This window comes from Manis javanica, chromosome 5 (assembly GCF_040802235.1).
Source record: "Manis javanica isolate MJ-LG chromosome 5, MJ_LKY, whole genome shotgun sequence".
NCBI lineage: Eukaryota > Metazoa > Chordata > Mammalia > Pholidota > Manidae > Manis > Manis javanica.
This window is the reverse complement of record NC_133160.1, coordinates 161,488,839-161,504,579: the sequence shown is the minus strand read 5'-3', so window position 1 is coordinate 161,504,579 and position 15,741 is coordinate 161,488,839. Positions and strand designations below refer to the sequence as shown.

The 15,741-nt window shown below is 40.7% G+C and overlaps 1 long non-coding RNA gene across 3 annotated transcripts in view; it reads right to left on the bottom strand.

Moving 5' to 3' along the window:
- LOC108405861 (uncharacterized) overlaps positions 1-15,741 on the bottom strand; it is a 121,654-nt gene that overhangs the window by 61,527 nt on the left and 44,386 nt on the right. For all 3 annotated transcript variants that reach the window (XR_012131791.1, XR_012131790.1, XR_012131792.1), the window contains exons 5-6: positions 7,954-8,026; positions 5,444-5,563 (exon numbers count right to left, since the gene is read on the bottom strand). This is a non-coding gene — a long non-coding RNA (uncharacterized lncRNA). The remainder of the gene's footprint in view (positions 1-5,443; positions 5,564-7,953; positions 8,027-15,741) is intronic.

Genomic DNA, 15,741 nt, shown 5'->3' with positions numbered 1-15,741 from the left:
TTTATCATCTGGTAGTTTGTACCCTTTGACCAATATCTTCCCATTTTCCCCATCCCCAGTCCCTGGCAACCACCATTCTACTCTCTGTTTCTATGGGTTTGGCTTTTGATTCCATATATGAGTGAGATCACTGAATAATTATCTTTCTTTGTCTAACTTATTTCATTTAGCATAATGCCTTCAAGATCCACACATATTGTCATATAATATTCCATTGTATTAACTATTGTGAATAATGCCACAATAAACATGGCTTGCAGATACATCTTCAAGATAGTGATTCCATGTATTTCTGATACATACCCAGGAGTGGGATTGCTAGATCATATGGTGGCTTTATTTTTAATTCTTTGAGGAGTTTCCATGCTCTTTTCCATAATAGATGTATCAATGTTACAACCCTGCCAATAGTACACTAGAGTGCCCTTCTTTCCACATTCTCAAGAATGTATTTTGATAATACCCATTCTAACAGATATGAGGAGATATCTTATTGTGATTTTAATTTGCATTTCCCTAATTATTATGTATGTTGAGCAGCTTTTCATGTATCCATTAGCCATTTGTGTATCTTATTTGGAAGAAATGTCTATATCGGTCCTCTTCCCAATGAATTAGATTATTTGTTTTACTTCATATTCTTTTTTTTTTCCTTCTTTTTTTTGCTATGCATTGACTCTGGCTTGGACTTCCAAAAGTATGTCGAATAGGAATGGTGAAAATGAACACCCTTGACTTGTTCCTGAATCTTGAGGAAAGGATTCAGCTTTTCACTAGTGAGAATGATGTTAGCTATGGGTTTTCATATTAGACTCTATTATATTAAGGTATGCTCTTCCTATATGTAATTTGTTGAAAGCTTTTATTGTGAAAAAGTCTTGAACTTTGTCAAATGATTTTTCTGCATCTACTGAGAGGATCATATGATTGTTATCCTTCATCTTGTTAATGTGGTATATCACATCTATTGATTTGCATATGTTGAACCATTTTGCATATGATGCAAGGGATAAATCCCACTGATCATGGTCTCTTTAACATGCTATTGCTAGCATTGTGCTGAGAACTTTTACACTTATATTTATTAGAGTAATTGTTTGCATTTTTCTTTTGTCATAGTACCTTGTTTGATTTTCATATCAGGGTAAGCTGGCCTCATAAAAATGAGTTTGGAAGTGTTTCCTCATCTTCAGCTTTTTGGAAGAGTTTGTGAAGAACTGCATTAACTCTTTAAATGATTGGTGGAATTCACCAGTGAAACCAACTGGTACTGAGTTTTTCTGTGTTGGGAGTGTTTAATTACTGCTTTAGTTTCCTTAGTTGTTATTGGTCTAATTAGGTTTTCTATTTCTTCATGAGTCAGTCTTGGTAGGTTGTACATTTCTAGGAATATATCCATTTCTTCTAGGTTATGCAATTTGCTGGCATATAACTGTTTATAGTAGCCTCTTATGATACTTTGTATTTCTGTGATATCAGTTGTACCATTTCCTTTTTCATTGATAATTTCATTTGTGTCCTCTATTTTTCTTTGTTAGTCTAGCTAAAGGTTCTGAATTTGGCTATGTATTTACCTTTACCACTGAATTTTATACTTTTTGTTACTTGTCTCCTTTTCATTTCAACTTAAAGAACTCCCTGTAGCATTTCTTATAAAGCAGGTCTAATGGTGATGAAATCCCTTAGCTTTTGTTTAGCTGGGAATGTCTTTATCTCTCCTTCATTTCTGAAGAACAGTTTTGCTGGGTATAGCATCCTTGGTTGGATTTTTTTTCTTTCAGTACTTTGAGAGTATCATCTCATTCCCTCCTGGTCTGCAAGATTTCTGCAGAGAAATCTTCCAATAGCCTTATGGGGTTCCCTGGTATGTGATAAGTCATTTGTTTTCATGATGCTTTAAAAATTCTCTCATGTTTGTCTTTTAACATTCTGATTATAATCTGTCTCAGAGCAAGCTTCTTTGGGTTGATGTTGCTTAAGTCCTTTCAGTTTTCTGTACCTGGATGTCCATATGTCTCCTAAGATTTGGGATATTGTCAGCTATTATTTCTTAAAATAAACTTTCTTTCACTTTTCTTTCTGGGTCTTCCAAAATACAAATGTTCATTCATTTCATGGTGTCCAATAATCCACATAGGCTTTTTAATTCTTTTTTCTTTTTGTTCCTCTAACTGCATGATTTCAAATGATCTGTTTTTGAGTTCTCTGATTCTTATTCTTTCTTCTGCTTGGTCAAGCTGTTTTTGAAGCTCTCTATTGGATTTGTTGGTTCTGTTTGATTCTTTTTTATGTTTCTATTTCTTTATTAAACTTCCATTTTGTTCATGCATCACTTTTCTGATTTCATTTAATTGCCTAGTTCTCTTGCATTTCATTCAGTTTCTTTAAGATGATTATTTTGCATTTTTTATCAGGCAACTCATAGATATCCATTTCTTTGCAGTTAGTTGTTAGAGCTTCATTAGTTTCCTTTGATGATCTCATATTTTCTGATTCTTTGTTATCCATGTAGTTCTGCATTGGTGTCTGCATTTGAAGGAGCAAAAAACCTCTTCCAGTCTTTATGGGCCAGTTGAAGCAAGTAAAGACCTCCTGTCTGTTCTCTGGGCTCATAAGGTTACCTTCAGAATAACAATCTACTGAGTTTGAACCAGTTCTGTGGCTGTCACTAGGTCCACAGTGGGACCAATGGTTGGTGGGCTTGTTACCAGGGACTTGGATGGGTATGGAACCTGTCTGGTCTCTGGTTGGGAGAGACAGCCTTCAGTATCTTTTCCAGTAGTGTGGCACTGGGACAAGGTCCACTGAGGCCCACACTTGGGTCTATTATCAGGTATACAGATGGGAGGGATGCTGCTTGGTCACTGAATGGGTCTCTGTGTGGGCATGACTGCCCTTGGGCCATGACTGAGAGAGGCTGGAACTGAGCCCCAGGGCTGTTTCAGGTTCCACAGCCAAGACTGAAGTCTTCAGGACTGTCTCTGGAGACACAAATGTGCATGTCTCATGCCAGGTCCCTAAACAGGATGGATTATCCTTGACCATGTCAGGAGGGTCTGGAGCCAAGTTTAGGACCCCTTGAAGACCTCTAGGGGGAATATACAGGAGTTTCTGCAGCCTGTATTAGCAGGTATGCTCATGGACTGCAGCTACAAGGGAGCCAGAGTCAAGTTTAGGGCCTTTCAGGATCTGCAGGGGCACAGATGGTCTACTCTCCTGCAGAGTCCTTGTGCCAGCAGGACTCTTCATGGACTGAGACTGGAATGGGCAGGAACCCAGCTATAGGACCCTTTCAGAATCTGTGATCTAACCAAGTTTGTCAGGCTTCCCTCCAGGGACTCTAGGCTATGACCAAGGGGGTCTAGAACTGATTTATGAGCTACTTCAGAGTCCACAGTCAGAGCCAAGGTCTGTGTGTCTATTACCCAGTGCATGGGTGGGCATGACTGCTCCCAAGTCCCCTGGTGAGTGGTGATAGTGATAGAACCAAAACCAAATGGTGTTGTGGCTGAGTCCTCAGAATATGGAGCTATTCCCATGTCTGTGGTTAGGATCGTGGTCTGTGAGTCAGTCTCCTAGGTGCAGGCCTGCCTTCTCAGGATGTCTCTTCTCAGTCATTGACTACACCAGGTTTCACAACCTGTTACCTGGATCCCAGAGCTTCCATTAAGGTACTTCTATCTGTGGATGACTGCCAAAGTTAAGTGTGAAGGATATCTCATTTGGCCATCTTGCTGACCTGAATTCCTTTCTGGAGACTAAAGGAAAATCCATGTCTGCTGACATTTCAGTTATTGGCAGAATTTAGTTCCATGCACTCATAAGACTGAGGTTCCCATTTCCTTGCTGGCTGTCATCCAGGGAGTGATCTCAGCTTCCAGAGGCTGCCTGCATTCCTTGGCCCACGGCAACCCTATTTCATCTTTAAAGCCAGAAACAGTGGGTCTAGTCCTCATGATATTGCATCTTTTCTCTCTCTTCTGCATCCCCTTCTTTTGCCATATCTCCTTCACTGACTTTTTGGTCTACCTCTCTGATTTTAAAGGCCTGTGCAATTGTATTAGGCCCACATGAATAACCCAGAATAATCTCACAATTTTTAAGATCAGTTCATTAGCAGCCTTAATTCTGACTACTTGCCATGTGATATAACACATTCACAGGTCCGATACCAGGGGGTAAAGATAATGGTTCCCACCAGCTCACCACTAGCTTGACTAAGGGATGCTTCCTGATGAAAGGGAAATTCTTCTGAAAATAGTAGGCTCAGGCCTCACATTGTTCTCTCAGCCCTCTGGAAACCCCAGGGAACTGGTTCAAGGCCCCTCAAATTATCAGCACAAGGGTTAACCTGAGAGGTTAGGACTTTATGCCGCCATCCTTTCTTCTGCATTTTACGCATAGGAAGTAAAGGCTCAGAGTCATTGCTCAAGGTCACAAACTCAGCCAATGACAGAGCAATGAAAATACCTTACACTCATTCATTCATTTATCCACTCAGTAACACTTGTTAAGCCCACCATGCTAAGGGATTAGGGAAACAAACATGAACTAAACTTTGTCCACCCACTTCTCGGGGATTCCTGTTCATTTATCTAGGATATAAACGCAATAAACATGCTTGCATGTTGATGGTGGGTCAGTAAAATTTCTTGCACAAGTTTACATAGAAATTTGACTTTCTCTAAGCAACTGTTTCAGCTCAAAATCAGCTATAAATATGGTAGGAGATGACTCAAAGCCAGACTGTGTGTCCTTAGGGAATTCATTTAGTAATAGTATTTACCTGATAGAGCTATTGTGAGCAGGATTGAGTTGATACAGGCAAACCACTTGGCACTGGCATGTAACAAGCACTTAATAAGGGATGGTGTCATCATTATCATTATTTAACCTCTTTGAGCCTCAGTTTCATAGTTCATTAAGTGGGTACAATAAAAACCATCTCATGGGGTGATTAAATGAAGAAGTATAGATACAACACATGGAGCACACAATTTGTATATCCTCTCCTCCCCAGAAACCTCACTACTAGACTAATTAATTCTGTAGTAATTCAAAGAGAGTTTGTTAGGGAGAAGAAATGTGGCAGGGGTCAGGATTTCAGGCTTCCTTAGTGGATCTGAAACTACCCTCCTGTGCGACTTTGGGAAAGGAGCTTGGCCTTTCTGATCCTCAGCTTCCATGAAGAACAGACTACTCTAGAAAATAGTCTTTGTCCCTTGCATTGTTTTTAAACTACCAGTTAAGCCATCCTCTAGGAATGTAATCTTCCAAAATGTGCTAGATTTGCAAATCTTCAACATTCAGTTTTAGAAGTCAGTCTCTTTGCTAACCTCATTTTATTTTTGCCAACGCAGCTGGTCTCCATAGGGAGATCTTGGACAAACCAAAGACTGACACAAGAAACATGAAGCCAGATGTGACCTGGAAAGGTACCTACGCAAATGAGAGGGAGCAGCCTGAGAGAGGTTGGCACCTTCTTGTCCAGAGCTGCTTCCCTGAGCAGCAGCAGCAGCCTCAGGGCGTCAGAAGAAGCAGTGTGAAGCCAAAACCATAAGACCTGTGGGGCAGGTAGTAGAAGGTGGCTCTTATTAATATTCCTCACATCCAGTGCTGCACACCCACCCCTGGAGCCCAGTGGCCCCATGTTAGTGCCTGGCAGGGCTCTGTGTTGACAAAGGCTGTGGAGCTACCCATCCCATGGAAAGATACCAAGAACAGCAAGAGGGGGTCCAGAAAGAAAGGCCTCTAACCAGATCCAGAACCATTCACAGAACTAGGCCACGCTTGAGCAGGAAGGGTGGGTGGCGTGGCAGGGAGAAGCCAGCACCCCTAAGCAGGAACATGTCCTTACTCACCTCAGAAAGAGTTCTTGAAAAAGAGACTCAAGCTATCCCAAATAATAAGCATTTATTGTCAGGATGCATATTCAACAGAAGAGACTGGATCAAAAAGCAATCAGATTGTTGTCTAAAATTTAAGGCATCACCAATCCTGGCACTTTGCTATTTGTTCTCTCCTTCTATTTATGCCTTGTCATTCCTCATCGCTGACAAACTGGTATGTTTCTATATTTTCCAAGTTAGTTTCCAAAGGGAGAAAATCTGGCTGGCCTGGATAATTTCCATTGCCGTTACTTCTCAGCCTAGTCTTTATTATGGTTCAATGGCTAGCCTGTGAATCAGCTGCCCTCAAGTGAAATATTTCTAATAATCTAGTAAGTCTTTATTCAAGGAACTCCCCAGGGGTCGCTTGTTGTGGGTGGGACTCGCACCCTTTGAAGGTGGTGGTGAGCAGCAGGCACCCTGATGAGCGTGTCTCATGAACATCCATATAATGAACATAGAGACAACAGTGGGTCGATGCCTACTAAACCCTGGAGTCTCGGGAAGTTATCATTTCTGGACCTCAAAACCCAATCAATGGCAGCACCCAGAAGTTTGGGGGTCCCACTTAGGGTATCGCAGGGACTTGATACCTTGGCCCTTATGCATGACAGGAAGGAAAGCAAAAGAGAAAGCAAACAGCAAGACCCAAAGGGACAGGTTCGGAGAGGACACAGCTGCTCTGGCCTTCGGGGTTACCCTTGAGAAGCAGGCAGACCTGGGGTCAATATGCAGCTCAGCTGTGTGCCCTTGAGCAAGTTATTTAGTCTTTCTACCTCTCAGTGTCCTTATCTACAAAATTACTCTAGGTAAACCTACCTTATACATAGACAGCTAAGTTTGGGGTCATTCTTTTCATCATTACTGGTATGCAAGCAGTGTTTAACTCTTAAAGGCAGTTTCATTCATTCTGTGATAGGAAATGGATTGGACTTGGAACAGGGAGGAGGAGGGACTTGCAAGGCATTGCTTCCAGAGCCGAAATGTGAAGGCAACAGGGAAATCATTCAGGTTCCCTGGGGTCATGGGCTCTAGAACCTGTTTCTTGTACAGCCATCCTGGGGACCAGCTGGTACCCTGGTATGAGAGAACCAAGAGTTAAAATGTCAGAGTCCAGGCCAGTGCCAATTCAGACAAAACTTGGATGATGTAACTCTGAAGGGAAAGAAAGGTGCTTCCTCAAACACCATTGGAGGGGCATGCCCAGTATCCTGTTAAATTGGTGGGGACACAGGAGCCCAGAAATAACACTGGGGGAGAGATGCCCCTTTCTTCCTCTCTATGCCCCATCACCAGATGGGATGGCCTGATCCCAGAGCAGTCAGAAAGGAAGGTATGATGCCTGGAGGGCACACAACTCAACATAATCTGTGTTCAAGACGTAGGTCATGTGATAGTTACAGAAGCATGTGATAGGAGAAAACGGGTTGAGAGTGGATTTAGGAGATGGCCAAGTTTCTCTCCAAGAACTATTTGCAGGCAGGACTGAATCTTTTGGACTGCATTCTTGAAATTCAGGATAGGAGCAGAGTGGATATTGGCCATTCTGTTAATCTGGATATGTAGGTACTATAAACAGCTTTAACCTAAAAAATCGAAGTGATATGAATCTCATGCATGTCCCTTAATAGGGAAAGAGGTTATTGTATTATTATTCTGAGGTGGCTATAAGGGCTTGGGTCCAGAAGGGATGATCCTGTGGCTTTGTACACAGTTCACCAGGAAGTCCATTCAGGGATTTGTAGAGGTTTCACAGATTCAGCTGCATTTAGAGAGTGAACTATTATCCCGCTTTATTTGAACAGTGCTCTGATCACCTTATTGTAGACTAACTCACTGTCTCAGAACTGCCAAAGAATCTATAATAGAGACTGCAGAGCCAACTCCATGCTGCCTCTGGGAATTTGAAGTTACCATGCAGCTTTGCCAATAACAAGATGCAACAGAGCATGCTCAGAGCAGTAGGGCCGAGCAAACCGTGAAGGAAAGATGGTTTCCATTCAATCTAGTAGCTGATAACTTTCCCCGACCTGTGATAATCTTACCTTGGTACCTAATTCCTCACCTGCTGTATGTCTGAAGTTTCATCCTCCTCAAATCCTTTGCCCAGACTTAAGGTATGTGTGACAATATTCAATCTGCAAAAAGGAAAATCATAATGGAATTAAAGCTCAAATTCTGCTCTCTGTGCAGCTGTGCTATTAAATTTGGCATTTCAGCTTTATTCATGAACCACTTAACACCCCACACAGCAGGATGTTTTGGGTGACTATAATGAAATTCATATAAAGAAGACAATATAAATATCAGTCTAATTCATATAGATTAATTTAGTTCAAGCATAATTCAGTTTTCTTGAATTTGCATTGCGAGTAATTTATTATTTTCTTGGTAAAATAAATCTCTCTCACTTTTCCCTAGCTTGTACAGGGAAATGGGCAAGATGTGGTCACCTGGAACTTCCCTTGCCATCAGTAGAAAATTCTAGAAGCTGCCAATTAATGAAATGGTTCCAAATGAATGGGTTATTGAATAAAGGAAGAATTGCCTATAGGGAGATATTTTAGAATGTAAAGAGCTTACATTGGGAACATGAGCTGGGAAAAACATAATCTTGGGCGTGTTGGCTATGTTGGTGTCAGGCTGAATTCAACATGTTGTTGTGACTCTCCTGGACAAAGGTTACAGGAAGAAAAGAACTAACATTTTGTGTACCAGGCACTGTGCATGGTTTATTAAATACATTATTTTTTTTGAGGTTATCTTTAAACTTAACCTCTACGTTTTCTCACTTATGCAATTGAGCATAAAAACAGCACTTGCCTCATAGAATGGTAATATAATTATGTAGTCAACTTTGGTCAGATGTTCCTCCTTGATCTAATCCACCACATACTGGAATGAGTACATCTGGCAAAACCCATTGCTAGAGATGCCCCCATGAACATGGGGAGGGAAGGCAAAGCATTCCTAGGGGAAACAGAACTGTGATGAGTTCTACAAAAAACTACAGAAGGTGCCTTCTAGAGTAAATCTGGACATGGCTCAATAATCCTTAGTTTCCTTATCTCTAAAATTGGGGTAATAATAGAACCTTTTTATTAGAGTTATCTTGATGATTAAGTAAGAAATATAAAGCATTTTATATAATACTTATGCACAGCCAACTCTTTCCAGTCACACTTCAGCCAGTTAACTTCTGCACTCCTTTCAGGTACCATCTGAGCCATCCCTTCTTTTAAAAATCTCTCTACGACTCCCAAGTTCTGCTTTAGGTTCTCAACAGATCTTGCTATTTTATCCTCATCATTACCCAGCATGATGCTTATCACACTCTACTATAATTGCTATTCAATTATCATCTCCAGAATTAGCATCCGAGTACCTTAGGGGCAAGGAATAGGTCTTATGCACTATTTCATCCCCAGTGCCCAGAACGATGCTTAGTTGGCAATGTGAACTTAATAAATATTTATTTAATGAAGAATGTTGAATCTTTAGCATCATTATATCATCAAATTGTTTTCATTGTTTCCTAGATCAGAAAACTGAATCTTGAAAAAGTTAATTTACTCTACTTTACCCCTTGGGGAAACAGGGGAGCAGGATTTGTATTCAGAGCTCACGAGTCCTAAAACCATGCTTTTCTCATTATGTCATGATGCCTCCTTAGACCAACACCTGTTGAGGATCTTTTTTGTGCTGGATGTAACACTATATATTTCCATATTATTTTGTTTAGATTCTGGAACAAGCTTGGGAGGCAGGTGTTTTGGTTTGCCATATGAAGAAACTGTGGCTCAAAGAAAAAAATTACATGTCCATGGTCACAAGGCCAGGTGGCAGAACTCAGCTCCAGCTCTTCTCTATCCCAGAAAAACTAACTGTGATCACAATTCAGGTACCCAGCAAACCCCAAAAGCCAAACCAGCAAATCTCAGCAATCAGATCCAACATGAGAGATCGCCAGGCTGAAATGGATCAAACTTCTGAAATAGTCTGACAGGCTTTGTGGATCTCAGTATTTTGCCTCACTTTCCTGCCTCCCAGCAGCAGTGCTGTGCCGTTCTGGGGAGCTATTTATAGATCACCTGAAATATGTTTTAAGGATAGAGCCTATGAGCTTGTTGCAAAGTATTGTGGGAAATTCCTTTTCCAATGGCTAGGGAAAATTGATGGGGCAAAGGAAAATAAAATTGCTGAAAAAAAATACAATGCTTAGAGTGTTTGAAATTCATTTTAAAATTAGTATTTTTCTCTTCTCTTTTAAACATTTCTATTTAGCAACTGAATGTTCATTAAAACACTTGGGAAAAGGTAATACCTTACTTAAATAATGGTTTTCAGGTAATGTGCAATTTTATAAGTATTACCCAAGCTTCCTTCCTACCCTCTTCTTTTCATGGTTAAAGGAAAGGAAGATTGAGCATCACAATTGGAAAAATAATAAAGAGCTTGGTAGCATTTTCTCAACAGTCAGTTCCTGTTATGTCAAACCAGCTTTTCTTTAGCTAACAAAATGCAGCTGGAAGTTCTAAAATAATTATCCCAAAACAACAATAACTCTATTATTGTATATTGAAAACATCATTGGTTAAAAATGAAATAGTGACTCCACCTCATAAATGCTTGAAAACATAAAATATAAAAGGTTAACCTGGAGTCTAAACCTTCATTTGTTTGGTATCTTGTCAAACATCCTAAAGAATAAAATAAAAAAGAAGCCACCAAACACTGCCTTCAGATTGTCCCTCAAAAAGAGAAGGCAGCGCAGGTACACCCCAAACTCTAAGAGTACAACTCCACAACAGCACAGCACTGAGGAAAGTCCCCTGTGACACATTCAAGGAGACCTGGTGTCTGAGCCAGTTTGGGCCACGGTAGCAAATACTGTATCAGCAACTTAAACACAGATATTTATTTCTCCCAATTGTGGAAGCCAAAAGTCTGAGGTCAGGGTTCCGGCATGGTCAGTTCTGGAGATTCCCCTCAGTTTGCAGATGGCCATCTTCCTCGCAAGACAGAGAGCATAATCAACTCTCGTGTCTCTTCTTATATAGGCATTAATCCCATTCACAAAGATTTCACCCTCTACCTACTATCCACCTCCAAATGCCATCACTTTAGGAACTAGGTTTCAACATATGAAGTTTGGAGGGACACAAGCAGTCAGTCCATAGCAGCTGGGTTCTAGAACCATCTTGGATGCCAACTTGTTCTGTCACACCCCTCTCAGGGCCCCTGTTTCCTTACTTGCAAATGCCCTCTTACATCTCTTTGGGAATGCTGAGGTTCCGAATGCCAAGGAGAGATAATGAGCTGCAGGAAAAGAAGTGTGAACACTGAGGAAGAAAGGACAGGGCTTTTCAGTACACCAGGGGAAGTGTCAGGGCAAATGGGATTTCAGATGAAGGTAAACTCACGCCCCCCAGGAAAGAGGACCAGCACATGAGAACTGGACCCAGATCAGGAAAGAGAGCACCAGACAATGACAAGAGGATGGATGTGTTGAAAGAGAGCAACAGGGTAGCGGGAGAGCACAGAGGGCACCAGAGGCCCCCAGCCCTCTCCTCTGATTCAACCTCTACAAAGTCACATGTAAATGTTTTTACCACCCGATTAGGATTATGGCACCTCCCTGGGCAGAATCTATTAATAATCACCTATTGCCTTCAGTATTTTAAAGGGAAAAGAAAAAAAAATTCAACTACTCTTCTTCCCCAAAATTTCTTATCCATGATTTCAAAATTCCTCTCTGAATTCCAAAGTTTTTTCATACATATCTGGTAAAAAAAAAAAAAAACTTAATCCAAACTAGGATAAGAATCTTTATGTTCTTCCTTGGGCGTCACTATTCCATGTCAAAATACTAACGGGATTATTGCAAGGTGCTTTCTTAGGTCCCCCTGGGATATACTTGATATACACAATACAATTACTGTATGACTTTCTGAAATCTGAAAAATTCCAACATCACAAGCACATCTGGCTCTGAGTTTTCTGGATCCAGATTGTGGATTTGCATTTTCTTATCAAGATGAAGTGGTCTCCAGTGGCCAAGCCTTTGCCAACTTCAGCCTCTACTACCTCGCACCCAGCTATCTCCATCATGCTGCATTCTAGATGTAGTGAGTCCCCATCATAGCCCCACACTACAGTTTTGCACCCCATTATAAGAAATTTTGCATAAACCTTCCCCTTTGCAAGGAATATTTGTAACTCACCTCTTGATCTAGAAAAATAACTCCACACCCTTCAAAGCCCATTCCAAAGGCTTCTTCCTAAAGTCATCCCCAGCCTGTCCCTGTCCCTGCCATCTCCTGTGTCCTGGACAGATTTGGTAACTAGCTGTTCTGTGTACTTTATCATGTACACGTTATAGCAAGGGCCATGTTGATCATGGGGCCTGCCTTACCAGTCTCTGACCTCAGTGCCTGGCAGAGTTCCTGGCACTAGGGAGTGCCTGGTGAGTTACGGTAGCCACTCAGCAAAGAGCAATCCACTCACCTCTCATTACATGAACAGATGAACGGACCATCTGCATCAAAGTCATTCTCACCCAGGACACATAAGGACACAGAAGCAAAGGCTAAATTCTGTAACCTCCTTCCCTGGGGCACAGGAATCATCATTCTCCCCACATGAGCTCAGTCCTGCACCATCTCCCTTTCTGCCCACACCAGCAGGGGTAACTCCAGGACATATCATTCTACCACTTTCTCCCCAAAGCTGCAAAAATGGGACATTCTTCCCTTCTCTAGGCCCTCTAAATAAGGAAAGAGGCCAAGCCGTCTCCTACCAATGGTGGCTGGGCATGCAAATAAGACAGTTCCTCAGGAGCCTGGATGGAAAATGTTCAGCTACCTTTGCGGCCACCATTCTGAGATTCAAATATAGATAGGGTAGGAATCAGAGCAGAATTTGAAACAGTGATAGTGGCATAGAGAGTCAAAGCTTGCAAAGGACTCATACTTACATGTTCTCATTTAGGTAAATTCTCAAAGTAACTTTGTATCATAGATACTGTTATCAATAGATGAGGAAACAGGCTCACAGAGAATAAGCATTAGCAGGAAAAGCTCCAAAGTTAGTATAAAGAAGCTAAGGTTAAATGCAGATTTACAGGGAAAGCACTCAGATTTGAAGGAGAGAGTGCTGGTCACAGGTGGAGGGGAAAAGACCTAAATTTGCCAGAATAGAAATGACATATTAATGGTAAGATAGCAGATTATGGTTTTATGTGTAGAAAGACTTTGATTCCAAGAAAGAGAAATGGTATAATTTCATTAGAACTGAACCACATAGCTGAAGTTGGTGAGACGTGGGATTTACTTCAAGTGAAAAGCAACATATGATTATTATAGAGAATTTAGAAAAACTAGAAAAAGGTTGAAGGAACAAATTTTACTTAGGAATATTTTTTAAACCATTCTAAAATCCCATCATATAAAGTCAGTCTTGTAATCATTTTCTATACACATTTTCAATACAGTTCAATTTTTATTTTAAGGAATTTTTTTTACATGGATGTTGTCTGTTAACTTTCTCCTAATCAATGAATGAGAGCAATCATTTTACTCTGCCTTCATCAACATTAGATATTATTTCATTTTAAATATCAGATAATTTGATGGGGAAGCTTTGAAAGGGAAAAAGAACCCCTGACTATTGTTTTATTTCACATTTATTTGGTAACTTAGGGAATTTAAAAATTTTCTGCAGTTCGTTACCAGCATATTTCATATTTGTCTTTTGTCTATTTATGTCTTCTCTCATGCATTTGCTGGGGTCCTGGTATTTGTATTACTGGAATTTATATAAGCTTTATATTTATTAAAAAGAATTACCCTTTGTTGAACTTCTCACAACATTATCTCTAGTTTTGGTGATTGCTTTCTAATCTTGGTGATTTTTTTTGATGTATAAAAGTTTTAAATTTTTATAGAGTCAGATCTATCACTCATATCCTTAGTGATTTATTCCATCAATTCTAAGCTTAGAAAACCCTCCCCCTCAGGAGGTTTGATAAATATTCACATCTCTTTTCTTCCAGATTTTATAACAGTTTAGGTTTTTAAACATTTAACTCTTTAATCCATCTGGAATTTATTTTGATGTTCCTAGTGAGAAATGCTCAAAATTCTTCTAAAAAAATAATAAAACACTAACACCTCACCTATTATCATGTTTAGCTGATAATAGCATAAGCCGTGAAGGCCAAGTGGTACGGGCTTCAAAGGCTGCAAATTTCTTAATAGAGTTTAGGCTATACCCCCTTAATAACACAGGGCACAAATTATACATAGTTGCCAGTCACTGCTCCAAGTAAGTTTATCAGCAAGCTGCACACCCAACATATGGTCTCCTTTTCGTTATTAAGAAGAGTGAGTAATAAATAAGAACCAGGGCTCCCACCAATCATTAGCAAATCCTCCAAAGAAAATTAAGCACATGTTGGCATCTTGTCCCTAAATGGACTTGTGCAATCTCTCCAACCGAATCATTTCACCAAAGAAAACATTCCTTGCTTCCAATCATGGCCTCTTGTTAAAAGTACACAGTGACTCATTCCAAAGAGCACATGCAGAAGAAACCAGAATACACGAGTTTGATTTCTCTCCACACTGGGGAAATATCCCTGTCTCTCCCTGCCTTCCAGTCCAAAGGCAGCCACGTCTAGAGCTGCACTGAAAAAGATTTGTGGCTTATTGTCCTGATGGATGCGGGAGTAATGGAATGGCTCTGTACTTTGTCCTGGAATGGCAAGCCGACGAGGCATTGTGCTATTGACGGCTCACATTTTAATGGAGAAATATTAGGAGGTTATTTCAATGGCCACCCAGAGGAGAAACAGTAGCTAGAAGAATGCCAGAGACTGCTTCCAAGGAGAGTAAAAGGGACATCAAAAAAACGTGAGATGGGGGAAGGTGGAAATGCTTCAGGGAGAAAAAAAGTTCACTAGAGAATGTATGTTAATACAAAGCCTGTTTGCTAGCCTGGTTCTCTAGAGGAGGGAGGTACCAATCCCTGGTATGTGAACTCTACAATTACAGCATTATTAATTTATGCAGCACTGTAGACCACACATGGGACTTCATAGTAATTAAGTTACAGATAAAGTCAGGTTAGTTTCCCGCTGAATATAAACAGTTGTGTTCTGTTTAACACATACTCAAGGAAAACTGGTGGATTTTCAACCAAAGAACAGTGTCTGATAAACATAAATTCTATGCAGACCCTGTCAGTAATAAAATGCCAAAAAAAAAAAAGTACCTCCAAGCCAGTAAACCACTCCACTAGGGAAGTGAGCAGGAAGGTTGGCGGCAGGAGGCTTGGTGAGTGCCTCCCAGAGGCCTGTACATGAGCCATGTGCCAAGTTTCGAGTAGACACTGGAGACGAGAATAAAAGCTATTGCTAGGGTCACCTAGAACGGGCAGAAATGGATTAACCAAGACACAACTCTTAAAAAGTGGCATATACTGGACCCAGAAATTTTACTTCCAGGAATTCATTCTAAGTTAATAACCAGAGTGATGGCTAATTTTTTTGTGCCGACTTGACTTGGCCTCAGGGTGGTCAAACATTCGGTCAAAGATTATTCTGGCTGTGTCTGTGAAGGTATTTCTGGGTGAGATTAATAACATCTGAATTCATAAACTAAGTAAAGCAGATTGCCCTCCCCAGAGTGGGGAGTGCTTATCTAATCCACTGAAAGCCTGAATAGAATAAAAGGCTGAGTAGGAAATTACTCTTTCTCTGTACCCGACGGTCTTGGAGCTGGGACATGGGTTTTCTCTGGCCTTCAGACCCAGACTCAGACTGGAACACCTTCGACTCCCCTGGTTCTTGGGC